General features: G+C 41.9%; 1 non-coding gene across 1 annotated transcript; it reads right to left on the reverse strand.

The window, feature by feature from the left end:
* Positions 1 to 14,039: 14,039 nt before the first annotated feature.
* trnar-acg (transfer RNA arginine (anticodon ACG)) lies at positions 14,040 to 14,112 on the reverse strand. Its single transcript has one exon. It is a non-coding gene; the product is annotated as a tRNA-Arg (tRNA).
* Between the last annotated feature and the right edge of the window lie 230 nt (positions 14,113 to 14,342).

Consider the following 14,342-nt stretch of genomic DNA (forward strand, 5'->3'; position numbering starts at 1 on the left):
AGACAGGGTGGATAGGGAGAAGTGTCTTCCAACAATGGTGACAACCATCACGAGGAGGCATAATTTTAAATTTAGGGATGATATATAGAGGACAGGTGTCAGAGGTAGTTTATTTACTCAGAGAGTAGTAAGGGTATGGAATGCTTTGCCTGCAGCGGTAGAAGATTCCCTAACTTTAAGTATATTTAAGTCGTCATTGGACAAGCATATGAACGTACATGGAATAATGTAGGTAAGAAGAGCTTCAGATTGGTACACAGTTCGGCGCAACATCGAGGGCCGAAGGGACGGTACTGTGTTGTAATGTTCAATGTTCTATGTTCTATGCTCTAACCCCCTCAGCTTCTGTTCAAGGGTGCACTTGCGTTCTGTTCACTGTTTCATTGTGCATTATCTGAATGACATTTTTACCAACGCCCATTTTCCCAAACGTGCAATGCGGCCTTCGCAGCTTTATCTTTCTACACGTGCTCCCTCATGGTGGAAGGTAAGGAGTTGCAGGTATTCACCCAATGATATAATCCTGATGTCTTCCAATACCTCCTCTGCATGTGGGTGCACTCACAACAAGAGTTGCTCACCCATCACTGGGCAGCTAAATTTCAAAGGTTTCATCATTTTCTACAAGTCTCTTGACTGTCTTCCCTCTATGTATCACTGTCATGTCCTTCAGTCCACTCAAGAGCAAACGGAGCTGGTCAATAGTATGCCAACCCAGCCAGCGGACACGACACCCAGATTATGTTTTAAAGTGCTCTCTCAGATATCTGCATTCCCTCGAATTCCAACCTCCAGAGCATGTTCAAATTGAACTGTTTCACGTTTGGTGCCTAAACGTCATCTGCCAAAGCCATAAATTATGAAACCCCGTCGCTACATAAATCGCACAGGGCTATAGGAAAGGAATTACTCACCAAGTGATGAAGAAAAACTGTAATAAATGCTGAAATGAAGGGCAATTAATTGGTATCAACACTACGTCGTTTCGTTTTCATAATAGAAACTTCAAAGCTTTTCCTCTGTGTGAGTTTAAACAAATGTTGATCCCTGTCACATTATGAGATATTGGGATGCTGACAAAGTGTTATATCAAACAAGTGATCAAAGAAGTGGGTTTCAAGTCGTATTTTGTCATACAAAACCAAGCTTATATCACAAAACTGATTTGACAGAATTTGTTCTGCTCGAGGTCATCATCTTTTGTCAGTCTCAAGACGTTAGTGCTTCCTTAACTTAGTGGTTCCAGCCCTGGTTTTGTAAATCAGGAGTTGTAACCTCCATTCTCACGGCAGCCTTGCTGAATTTTCTTTCAACTATTGCAGCAAGCAGCCGAAGGTGTGTTCTACATGTTGTGAGGAATTATTTTTGCAGGAACGGCTGGAAGTCATTTTTTTTACGCAGACCAGGCCTCATCTGTTTCAGTTTGGAAGTCCACATCCGTGTTTTTCTTTCGAGGAACATGAGGATGATAAGCTTCTGATGCGAATAATGCCTTCATTTGGCAGAAAGAACAACGTGACTCAGTAGGAGCAGTAAAGTAACGGTGAAACAGTGCAGGACGAAAACGTACAGGGATGGGGCTGTGCGCTTCTGTTCCTTATGTAGAGACAGGAATGTGCTGGAATCCAAATGAAACAGGTTGGAGGCTGGAAGAGCAGAGCTCGCCAGGCTGCCCCAGAGGTGGAGAAATCAACGTTTAGCAGGTACCAAATATTCACCATTGGGGCAGTCTAAGAAGGACAGCCTCCTGCCAGTTTACTTATGTAAACCGAAACGGGTTTTAAAGCTAATAGTGAACAAAGAAGAGGCCAGACTGTTCAATTCCTCATTTTATGCAAGTTGGGCTCTACTGAGTTCTTTGTCGCTCTCAAAAGATGTGTCTGTGTAGTTCCTTCTATGGGTCAAAATGAGGTGCAGTTCTCCCCAGGTCATGAACAAATGTGACGGGATCTGAATTCAGTCTCTATCGCTGGTTCATTTGAGATTAAAACTTTGCATGGAAAGTCTCATTGAGATGAACACTTCAGACGTCAGGCTGTGGGCTAGGTAGTGGTAACTGGAAAGGAGAATGGATGGATGTTTGATGGCTGGCACTGACATAATGTATTGTTCTGTGCTGTAAAAGCACGGTGTCACGAACATTCTTTTTTGATAGAAATTTCTCATCGCTGGAAAAGAAATCTATGCTGTTCAGAGAAGACGCAATTGCACATGCCGTCCTTCCTGGTGACTAGTGGTTACGATGCAGCGCTTTCACCGCTGTGGTTTGAGTTTATTTCTTGTTCAGGGAATCAGGATTTATTGTTCCTGCTAAGGGCAACAACAAAAGTAGAGCATCTTTGACAGGAATCACATTACAAACGCGTCCGCATGTGCCTTGCAATATTGTACAGGGCCGTAAGGCGGCTCACTGGTTATCACTGCTGCCTCACAGCGCAAGAGATATGGTCTGCCTACAACTGGGTTGACTGTCAATAAGGTGCTTTCTTCAGGATCAAATGAAGAGAAAAAGGGTAAGGAATTGTTCTTTGAGTGTTAATCCCTGGAGGATTTGTGTGCATTTGTTGAATTGAATAGCCAGTTTCTGAACTGTTGGCATTCTATGTTCTCTTAGTGTGTTTCTTGAGCAAATGTTCAGTCAAGGGAGAAAAGTGAGGTAAAACTGTCACTTCCCTGTCAGGGATTGATCCATTATGCGACAACCAACGGATTCACTTTTGACTGAACTAGCTCCGATTTTCCCTACATTAGTAATGGCAGGATACAGCATTAGAGCGGGTTTTAATGTGTTGTATTTGACACAACATCCTTTCTAAACATGGACTATACTGGGATATAAAGAGATAATAAAAGACATGGATGGCGATGACTGGAATGAAAAGACGTCAGGAAGAATGGACAGCGTTTACTTGGAAACAAAAAAAATGGAAACGAAGCCATTAATGTAGTCAATGGTAATGCCATTTGAAAAGACAAGGCAAGGTTTCAAGGGATGGTGGAAAACACGAATAGATCATGCGTGGTGACACCAGGTAAAACTGAGTTGTGTCCGTTTGGAAGGTTTCCAGGCGATGTCAATTTGGTGAGAGTAAACAGGAGGGAAATTCCTTCTTTCGGATGGATCTATATCAAGACTATAGAACTTCAAAACCAGCGATGAATGATAAAGAGAAGTTTGGAGCACGTTTTCCTTTTCCTTCTCCAGCTATTGAATTCGAAAATGATTACTTTTTCGCTGGGAAAAAAAAAATCAGAAGCTGATTCTAAAATATTGGTAAAGACGCCTGCACACACGCAAGGAATGAATTGCACCGCGACAGGGAGTCTGGGCGGCCATGATGGGTACGCGTTCGGTGCATTTGTTGCATCGAATAGCCAGTTTCTGAACTGTGGGCATTCCATGTTCCCTTATTGTGTTGCTTTGGCACATGTTCAGACAGGGGAGAAAAGTGAGTAAAAACAGTCAAGGCCCCATCAGTGATTGATCCATTGTGGAACAACCAACGGATTCACTTTTGACTGAACGAGCTCCCATTTTCCCTGCATTGGTAATGGCAGTATCCAGCATTAGAGCGGGTTTTCATGTGTTGCATTGGACCCAGCATCCTTTCTATACTGGGGTATAAAGAGATAATAAAAGCCATGGATTCCGATGACTGGAATGAAAAGACGTTAGGAAGAATGGGCAGCGTTTACTTGGAAACAAGGAAATGGAAAGGAAGCCAACGATGTAGTGAGGGATAATGCCATTTGAAAAGACAAGACGGGGTTTCATGGGCTGGTGGAAAAGACGATTAGATCATATGGCGTGACACCAGGTAAAACTGATTTGTGTCCATAGAGAAGGTTTCCAGGTGATGTGAATTTGGTAAGAGTAAACAGGAGGGAAATTCCCTCATTCGGATGGATCTACATCTAGAGTTTAGAACTTCAAAACCAGTTGATGAATGATAAATAGAAGTTTGGAGCACGTTTTCTTTTTTCCCTCTACAGCTATTGAACTCAAAAATTATTACTTTTTCGCAGGAAAAATTATTCAGAAGCTGATTCTAAAATATTTGGAAAGACGCGTGCAGACACACAAGGAGTAAATTTCACCAGGGCAGGGAGTATGGACGGCTAGGATGGGTACGTGTTAGGTGCACACTCTCTAATTGGTTAATGTTAATTGGAAAGAAATCTCATAACACCTGCCAAGGAGCACGACTCAGTATAGAATGTGCTGATTGTGAGGAAAGGTTTAGCAGCTTGTTCCACATGAACTTTTATTGTTGTGGTTCTGTTCGCCGAGCTGGAAGTTTTTGTTGCAAACGTTTCGTCCCCTGACTGGGTGACATCCTCAGTACTTGGGAGCCTCCTGCGAAGCGCTTCTGTGGTGCTTCCTCCGGTATTTATAGTAGCCTGTCACTGCCGCTTCTGGTTGTCAGTTTCAGCTGTCCACTGTAGTGGCCGGTATATTGGGTCCAGGTAGTGGACCTATGATGGTAGTGTTGTCCCAGTGGTACGACACGACCAGCTATCCTTAGTAGCCACACACGCAGACAACAAGCAACAGGAATTCGACTGGGACAACACTACCATCATCGGTCAAGCCAAACAAAGAACAGTCAGGGAATTCCTACAGACATGACATCCATCCACAAACTCCATCAACAAACACATTGACCTGGACCCAATATACCGGCCACGACAGCGGACAGCTGAAACTGACAACCGGAAGCGGCAGGGACAGGCCACTATAAATACCGGAGGAAACACCACAGAAGCGCTTCGCAGGAGGCTCCCAAGCACTGAGGATGTCAACTAGTCAGGGGACGAAACGTTTGCAACAAAAACTTCCAGCTCGGCGAACAGAACCACAACAACATGATTTCTATATTCATTGACCTACGAAGTCGATGCCAATGGCTCATATTGTAATGGGATTCATCAACAAGAGAACTTCAGGATTAACACAGTTCTGTCTTATGTGCAGGGGGTGATTGCACAAGCACAGTATCAAGCTTCCTCGGGGCAAGACCAAAAGATGTTGGAAAGAGTTAACATTTTCGGTCCAGTGACGGTGTCCCCAGCACTGATGGTTTTCAGAAAAAATTTGGTCTATACGCAGAAGATATGTGGGGGTGCAATAATTAGGAGGAAACAAGATGTCGGGATAGAGCCGAAAGAGAGAGACTAACAGTTGGACATAGGAATCGATAATGATTTGTTTGGAGCATTAACAACTGATCACGGAGACTGTTTATGACGAACCATAGGTAGTGCGTATTGGCTGCTATGCTATAACTAGGCCGGGTGGGTGTGGCGGGGGCCAGGACATGGGAGGCTTCAGGCCTCTAAAATGATTGAAAGTAATATGGAGGGTTGCGGGGTCCTCAAACAGAAAATGGTCTGTTGCTTTTTCAGCATGCGCTGAGCTATGGTGGAACACTGCAGTAAGCCTGAGATAGAGACGTTGGTTCGGAAACATAGTTCTGTGCTAAAGGAGCAGTCAGTTTCAGCTGTCTGCTCTAGTGGCCGGTATATTGGGTCCAGGTCGATGTGTTTGTTGATGGAGTTTGTGAGTGAGTGCCATGCCTCTAGGAATTCCCTGGCTGTTCTTTGTTTGTCTTGACCTATGAGGATAGTGTACAAAATCCCATGCAAGGATTGCACAAAACGCTATATAGGACAAACAGGAAGACAGCTAACGATCCGCATACAGGAACATCAACTAGCCACGAAACGACACGACCAGCTATCCTTAGTAGCCACACATGTAGACGACAAGCAACATGAATTCGACTGGGACAACACTACCATTATAGGCCATGCATAGGTTTAATACAGCGTTTTTAATTTAAAATATCTGAATGCTCTCCTTCCAGTGTGACAGTACAGTTGTGTCAGCAAAGGGGATAACTGAGTGATTCACTTTACTTGTTCAGCTAGCGAACATTCCTGTTGTGGTAAGATATAGGGGCAGAATGTAGGAAGAGGGATGGAAAGGTTCTGAAGAAGTTTGACATAGGGACAGAGGAAGTGTTCGTGGTTCTAACCAGTTGAAGTGGGCATATTCCCAATTCAGGACGCACTTGTATCTTATGTTCCTCTCTGTGGCAAGGGAGAGAATTACAGGTGTTCTGAGCAATGTTTAACTTTCCACTTTGGGTTTGTAGTGGACTGGACTAATGCAGTTCCACTTTTCAGCAAGATTGGGAGAGATAAACCAGAGAATCACACAGTAGTGAGTCTCACATCAGTTACAAGGGAACCTTTTGGAGCAAACCCTGAAGGAGAGAGTTAACTGCCACTTGTCCAGGCAAGGTTTCATCAGGGAGAGTCATCACGGTTTTGTTACAGAATGTCATGCCTAACAGATTGGATTAAATATATTTCATTGGCAAGCGATCAGGATTTTTATAACGAGGACAGTAAAGTTGATGTTGTTTGTGTGGATTTCAACATAGCCTTTAAGACGACACTACACTGGAGACTGGTAAGAGGATAAAAGTGAAAACGGATTTAAGGTCGCCAGGCAACTTGGATCCAAACTTAATTTGGTGGTGGTAGGAGGCACAGGATGGTGATAGAAGGCTGTTTGTGTGACTGGAACTGGTATTCAATGGTGTAACACAAGGATGAATGCTGGGTCCCATGTTGTTTGTGAATGTGTGTCAAGAATATAGAACAAGTTGTGGGAAATGGTAAGCAGAGTTGTCGATGATACGAATATGAGCAAAGTGGTTAATAGTGAGGAAGAAGGTCTTAGGATGGAGGAGCTCAGAGATGGATTTGTCAAATGTCACATTCAGATAGGGGATGTTGAAACTAACCATGAAAATCATGTGGTAATGCACATTGGAAGTAACACATCAACGGATTACTCAATGAATGGCAGGACACGCGGAAACCTGGAAGAACATATAGACTTTGCATGTTGGGCCACATATCTGTGAAGGCAGCAGAACATAGTGAAAATCACAACTTTATCAGTCAAGGCAAAATCTATAAAAGCAGATAAAGTGGTGTCACAAGTAGACAAGATGGTGAAGAACGTACTTGGCACACCTTTTGTCATTAGTCAGAAAGTCGATTATCCAAGTTGGAATATCATGTTGTGGCGATATAGAACATTGGTGAGATCACATTTGGAATACTGATTGCAATTATGGTCAACTTCCACAGGAAGGATTTTGTGAAAATTGAAACTGTCCACGAACGATTTACAAGGATGTTACGGGGACCTGAGGGCTTGGGTAAAGCGTGGAGATGGGGTAGGCAGGGCCTTTTTCGCAGGAATGTTCCAGGTAGCGCGTAACGTTCTCACCATTTATAAAATGCTGAGGGCGATGGATAAGCAACTGGCCTAAATCGTTTGCGTAGAATGATGAAGTTCAAAACTAGAGGGCACAGGTTTAAGGTGACAGGCACTGGGACACACTAAATAAGGTATAGAGAGTGAGAGAATGATGGTTGATTTCCAACAGTCATTGCTTCAGCTCAGTTTTCGGTTTTAAAAACAAACTTTTTTTTTGTGAAAGTATTTTGGTGGTTAAGTCGTGAATGGAACGTTAGGGGTACTAAAATTGAATGATGTACCGATGAATAAGTGAGTGGGTACAGTATTGTCCAATGCACTATGAAATGGAGAATGTCATATGTATAAGGATCTTTTAAATTAAAGATCTTTTAAATTAATTTAAATGTTGCAGGACTCTGAAATACACACCAATCTGGCTGTGCTGGGATATGAGTCACATTGACTTTTCTGCAGGAGCATCAACTAATTCGGAAAGCAAAATGATATTTTTCATCTGTTCAGCAGTGGCGAAGCCAATATATATTCCTCCATTCCTATAAGCACTTGACGAGTTGAGTGTGCATTGCCTGATCGAAACATTCCAGTTCATGAAACTCTTTTTTCTTTTGAGAAACAGAATGTAGCAGTTATTAAACTGCAGCTTTCTCTTTTCCTGTACCAATTTTAATATTCAAACATTCAGTTGAAGTGACAGACTACTGAATTCTAAAACAATTATTAATTTTCGCTGAGATATTCAGCCTCGGTAGTTTTTTTCTTTAGTAATCTGAATGACCTGATATTTATGGGGAAAAGAATGTTGGATTTGTTTTGCATGCGACAGAAGAATCAACTGAGCGGTGACAGGTGTATCTTCATTTTCCTATGCAGTTGAGCTGAGGTAGTGTCGAGTTAAAAGTGTGGATCAGGAAAAGTACACCTGGTAAGGCAGCATCCATGGAGTAGGAAAGTCGATGTTTCGACCATAATGTTTTCGTCAGCATAATTGGAAACATTGACACTCCGGGTCCTCAGATGTTGCCGCACCACTGTGCTTTCTAGCGCCATCCTTCCTGACTCTAATCTCTCGCATTTGGAATCCTCGCCTTCTCCTCAGTTGGGGTAGTGTTAAGTACAATTCCTGAGATGTAACAACATGTTCGTAATGATAATTTGGAAATTCAGTTGGAAGCTCATCATTGATGCAATTCATTCTCCCCCTCCCATTCTGCCAAGCACATGCAGGTCCTGCGCCTCCTTCATTAACATTCCCTAAACACCTGACGCCTGAAAGAAGAAGGCCTCATCGCCCTCTTGGGCCCTTGATGCCACGTGGGATCACCAGTTTCCTCATTCGTCCTTCCCTTACGCTATTCTAGTTTCATGATTCTAACTCAGCATTGCCCTCATGACCTGCACATCACCTTTCCAGCCTACCCGCTCCACCTCTTGTCAGAACTCCACCTTTACCTTCTCATCGCATTCTCAGCTATCATGCCCCCAAACCCCCAAGCGGCCCATTTATCTCTCAGTCCCCACGGCCACAAAACCTCATTCCTGATGAAGGGTTTATGCCCGAATCATCAGTTGTCCCGCTCCTCGCATACTGCCTGACCTACTGTGTTTTCTCTCACCACAGTGTCGACTCTGAGTTCTAGCATCTGCAGTTCTCACTTTCTGCACGGGGCAGTATTGTGTAAAAGTCAGATGATTGGAAAAGTGCAGTTTCTGTGGCTTTCTAAGTTGTTAATATCATTTGCTCAATCGGCTCTAGCTGGAGTATTGTGTGTCTTTCTGCAATTATCATTATAGCAGGGATGTGATAGCATTGGAAACGGTGCAAAACAGATTTACCCGGATATAGTCTGTTCGAAGAGTTCCACTTATGAAGATAGTTTGGACGGACTGGGCTGTCACAAAGATGTTCTCTTTTAAAAAAAAACGGAGCTGTACTTTTTCTCAAGGATAATGTGTCTTGATATCTTTTTTTTATCAAAGGCGTTGTAAAACATTTCAGGCTCCGAATCGGATGAAGTGTTACAGAGATGAAAGTGTTCGCTGTGAGGCTTTTCGTTTCTCCCTCAACAGCTGAGGCTGAAGGCCAAGGATGTTATGTTTTTAAAATGAACTGTATAATGGTAAAAGAGTGGTCATTCTGGAAAGCTGAATTCCGGTTTTTAGATCCTGCAGCAGTGGCGCACGAACTAATAACCTCTCTCCTTCTGCAATTCTAAAATTTACCTGTAAGCTGCTGTTTCATTTTTACTGTGTTTAAGGTGCTTGTTTTTTTTTAGGATTGTTGTATATTTTCAGAACAGCATAAGTAAGTCTCCTTTGGACAGACTGAGTTCTGTGGGTATTCTATAGTCTGGATTTTGTTTTTCAATCCGTCATTTTGTGAATAATGTTTGTAACTAGCTTCCTCAGGTAATTTTCACCATAAACTTAAAGAAAAAAGTATAATGTTACGATCGGGGTTGTCTGCTTAATAAAGTTTTGAATGTTTTAGCCTCGTCCATAACAAATCGGGAGGTAGTTGGTGGATTAAAATAACAACTGATTGGTGCTTGTGTCTTCATTACGGGTGTTGATTTGGATTGGAGTAGACAATGCCGAGGGAAGCAATGTCTCATTTAGGTACAACGAGTTGTCTGGCTATGGCAGATGTAAAGTTGGTAGTTTTACAAAAAATAATTCAGGCCTGGCTTCTGGAATTAGCAGACATGCTGAGATTGTATTTGCCTCTTTCTGTGAGGGAAGGAGAGATCATTCTCGCAATAGCTCAGCATTTAACTAAGCTGCAAAATCCATGAGTATCTTTAGAGATGGTTAAAATTTATTTGAAAATGAAACAGCTTGAGTTAGACGCAAGAGATAAGGAAAGGACACCAGGTTTAAAGCAGTATGAGATATACGATTCTCAGCTTCAAGAATACAATTTGTGCTTGCAAGTGATATAGCTCAATCACCGGTAAGCGTGCTGCCTACTCCAGTTGAAAAGCCAGTCAAGATGCAGGCAAGAGTCGCAATGCAGGATGTTTATCAAAGGAATTTTCTTTGTGTCTTAATGCGATCACAGAGTCACAAGCTGAAGCAGGAGAAATCAAAACGCACGGATAAGGAAGCTGAAATATGATTACAAAATATTTTTTTATCAGATAAGTGGGACACAGCAGGGGACAAGCGTTAAAATGCAAGCATATTCAGTTCTGCTGTGCTACTGATTTACAGCAGAAAGAAGAAAAAATAAAGCAGTTGGATCAGAAGAAATGCACTTGGAAGGAGAGTGAATGCATCCTCGTGTGATATTGCTGAGCAAATGATATGTTAAGGAGGAATTGGAGAGGAACACATATTCAAGCAAGTGAGAAATGGGCAGAACTTTTTTACAGTAGGGTAAAAAAAAGTCGTGCTGCGAGTTCCGCATGTGCCACAAATTGGAGGTTACTTCGGCATGAGGAAAACGGAGGCTAAAGTGCAAAGACATTTTTACCGGCCTGGATTGCAGGGAATGCATTTGAATTTTGCCAGACGCATCATACTTTGCAACTAAGAGGAAAACCATGGAAAATAATAAAGACTGCACGTTTAATACATATCCCAGCGTTCGAGGAATCTTTCGTAAGTGTCTTCATTCATTGTGTAGGTTCCCTACATCCAATAAAAGATGGGAATAAGCATTAATTAACAGAAATTGATGTATTGACGAGATTTCCAAATGTTGTTCAATCGTGCAATATGACAGCTAAAAGGATTGTGGTAGAATTACGATTTTTTAAAATCTAGATTAAGACTACCATCAGAGATACAATTAGCTCAATGGCCAAACTTCATATCCAAACTTTTCAAGGAGTATATAGATAGTTTGAAAATAAAACGATTCAAATCTACTGTGTCCCATCCAGAATCACACGGTGCACTGGAAAGGTGACGTCAATTATTAAAGACTATGTTGAGGTTTTATGGTTCGGAATAGCCAGATTATTTCCATAAGGGAGTTGCGTCAGTGCTGTTTGCAATCTGAGATGTACCAAAAGAATCCACCAAACTAAGTCCATCTGAAACCAATTTTGGGCATAAGGTAAGAGGACCATTAAAATTTATGAAGGAAAATTAATAAGTCAGATTACAGAGACCACACATTTGGACGATGTGTCAAATTTTAGAGTTGGACTAAATAATGTTGGGGAGTTGTAGAGACAGTATTTAAAAGTATCGCAGCAAATGGTGATGCAGGAAGTGCATGAGAAATAAAAAAAATCACAATTTTGCCACTGGGAATAATATATTTATTTGAATTACATTAATCGGTGAAACTTTAAAGTAAGGTTTAGAAGACCTGATCAAATTGAGAGGAAATTGAGTGAGGTTAGCTACTTGATAGCGACTCCAGGCATGAAAGAATCTCACAGAATGTCCGATGGGAATATGTTCTAACGGTATTTTGGGAGAGAACGAACGCAAGTGGAGAATGTGTTATTGGCTACGAAACACTGGGAAGAACTAATGTCAGGGAATTCTGCATTGGACGTTCCTGAAATAAAATTGGATAATGCAAAAGTTGTCCAATATTGGTAAAGTTATTCAGTTATCTTCCAGAAGAAAATCGAAAAAGTTATTACTCTTGCATGGAGAGATCTGCTGAAATAAACTGGGAGTTAATAATCGAATTGTAGATGATGTAAATATCGGAGAGTTGTTCTAACTTTGTAACATCATTGCAGGCATAACCCTCTAAAATTTTACAAATTCATAAGGAGATATCACGTATGCTCCAACTGGCATAACGGAAGTGAGTTTCAATTAATGGAGTTCACCAATCACCATGGCGCCAAAGCCAGATATGTCCCAACAGTTATGTGTGGACGGTCACAAAATCAATGTTGTTAGAAAGACTGACGCAAATACATATGGACAGTTGAAGGACTGCGTGGAAAAGATTGGAAGAGTAACTTATATTTCTAAGCTGGACTTCCTCAAATGGCAGTGAACCTTGTCAGAAAGGTCAAAGGCAATTTTATAACGCCAACTGGCCTGCAGACATTTAAAGTAATGCCGTTTGTACGGAAAACACTTCAGCCACATTTCAGAGGTTAACTGACAGGATAATTGCCGAATACGCAACTGATTGGTGTATATTGTGCCTGGTGACTTTCAGACTCTCGTGGATTGAATATTTACAGCATTTATCGGGCTTTTTTGATCGAATTCGGAAGTCAAACTGGTTTGTAAACCTAACTAAAACTAAATCTGCCAAAGCCAACGTCACCTTCCTGGGATATGTCGTTGAACACGGACAAATAGCCCCACGAAATCGAAATCGAAAGTTACAGGGGACATTTACACATTGTTGACGAAAGGAGCAGTATGACCGTTCCCCGGATTGAGTGGCTTTTACTGAACGTTTGTGCTGAATGTTATCAGTGGGACTGCTCCAGTCACCGAATTGTTAAAAACAGGCAAGAAATTTCAGTGAGCACAAGACTTTCAAAATGTATTTGACAGCCTAAATACATTGTTACCTATTGCCAAAGTATCATCCACAACTAATCACAAGAAAGCTTTCAAGGTGCCCATCGATGCAAGTGATGTGCCTGTCTCTCTTCTTCTGCCCCTCTAATTTCGACCTGTCAACTTGTTTCATCTTTACTCTGTGTTTACGGGGTATAATTATCAGGAATGTTGCATACCTTTGGAAAAGCATAATTAAGTTTATTTTGGATAGCTGAGTTCTGTGGATATTCTATGTTCCATTCACTGTGTTTCATCCCTTAATATTGTGAATAATTTTCTCTCTGTTTTAAAAACTGGAAGTCAAACTAACTAAAATATTCCGAGTAAATTTTACTATATATTCACCAAAACAAATAACGACGTTACGCTCTGCATTGCCAGCATAAGAATGTTTTGAGTGGTGTGGCCGAGGCAAAACGAGTTTGTTTTTTCTCAGAGCAAGTTAATTGTGCGGAAACACATTTTTTCTTAGATTAGATTACATTCAAGTGTGGAAACAGGCCCTTTGGCCCAACAAGTCCACACCGACCCGCCAAAGCGCAACCCACCCATACCCCGACATTTACCCCTTACCTTACGCTACAGGCAATTTAGCTTGGCCAATTCACCTGACCTGCGTATCTTTGGACTGTGGGAGAAAACCGGAGCACCCGGAGGAAACCCACGGAGACACGGGGAGAATGTGCAAACTCCACACAGTCAGTCGCCTGAGGCGGGAATTGAACCCGGATCTCAGGCATTGTGCCACCGTGCCACCCACTTGACATGTACGAAATAATGAGGAGCATGGAATTAAAGATTGAAGGTAATATTTGCTCTTGATCGATCACCAGGGTTTGTAGATTTCAGATAAGATGCAGAAAGCTTTGAATAGACTTATAGGAAAACTTTATCAGTCAGCGAGTGGTAGAGTCTGGAACTCACGCTCTATAAAGATCAGTTGGACAGTTAACCCTTCACTCTTCTCTGATTCCACTGACCAAAGAGTTTCGAAAAATGCTCAAAGCCGAGCATTACCGTGAGCAACAGTTATTCGATCAGTGGCTTTATGAAATGGAAAGATGCTCATGAGTATCGTGTGCGATTATTTGGCTTCCCTCCTGTGATGACGCTGGAACATTGACTTTCATGTTCTCGGGTACATTTAATGAAGGCATTCTCTTTCCTGCAGATTAGGAACTCCAACCGTATTTCGACTTCAGAAAAATCAGTTTTTATGCGTATTAGAAGTCTGCGCTGTCACCAGGCCAGGTAGGATTCGAACCTATAATCTCCTGATCCGTAGTCAGGCGCGTTATCCATTACGCCACTGGCCTGATGCGCAGCCTAAAGAGCCATGATGTTAACACGGACATCGTTAATAGCAGTCATGTTCACCAATTGAACAAGCGATAAAGATAATTACCGTCACTGCTTCAGTGCAATCTTCATCACCTTTCAAAGCAGCGAATTTTCAAAAAGAAAACACATATGTCCTCATGAAGCTTCCATTCACACTCTGACTGGTCAGTCATTCAATGTTATCACTGCTGATCTGATGAATTTC

This window comes from Chiloscyllium plagiosum, unplaced genomic scaffold, assembly GCF_037043375.1.
Source record: "Chiloscyllium plagiosum isolate Xiang-an unplaced genomic scaffold, Cpla_swu_hap1 HiC_scaffold_18, whole genome shotgun sequence".
NCBI classification, from domain to species: domain Eukaryota; kingdom Metazoa; phylum Chordata; class Chondrichthyes; order Orectolobiformes; family Hemiscylliidae; genus Chiloscyllium; species Chiloscyllium plagiosum.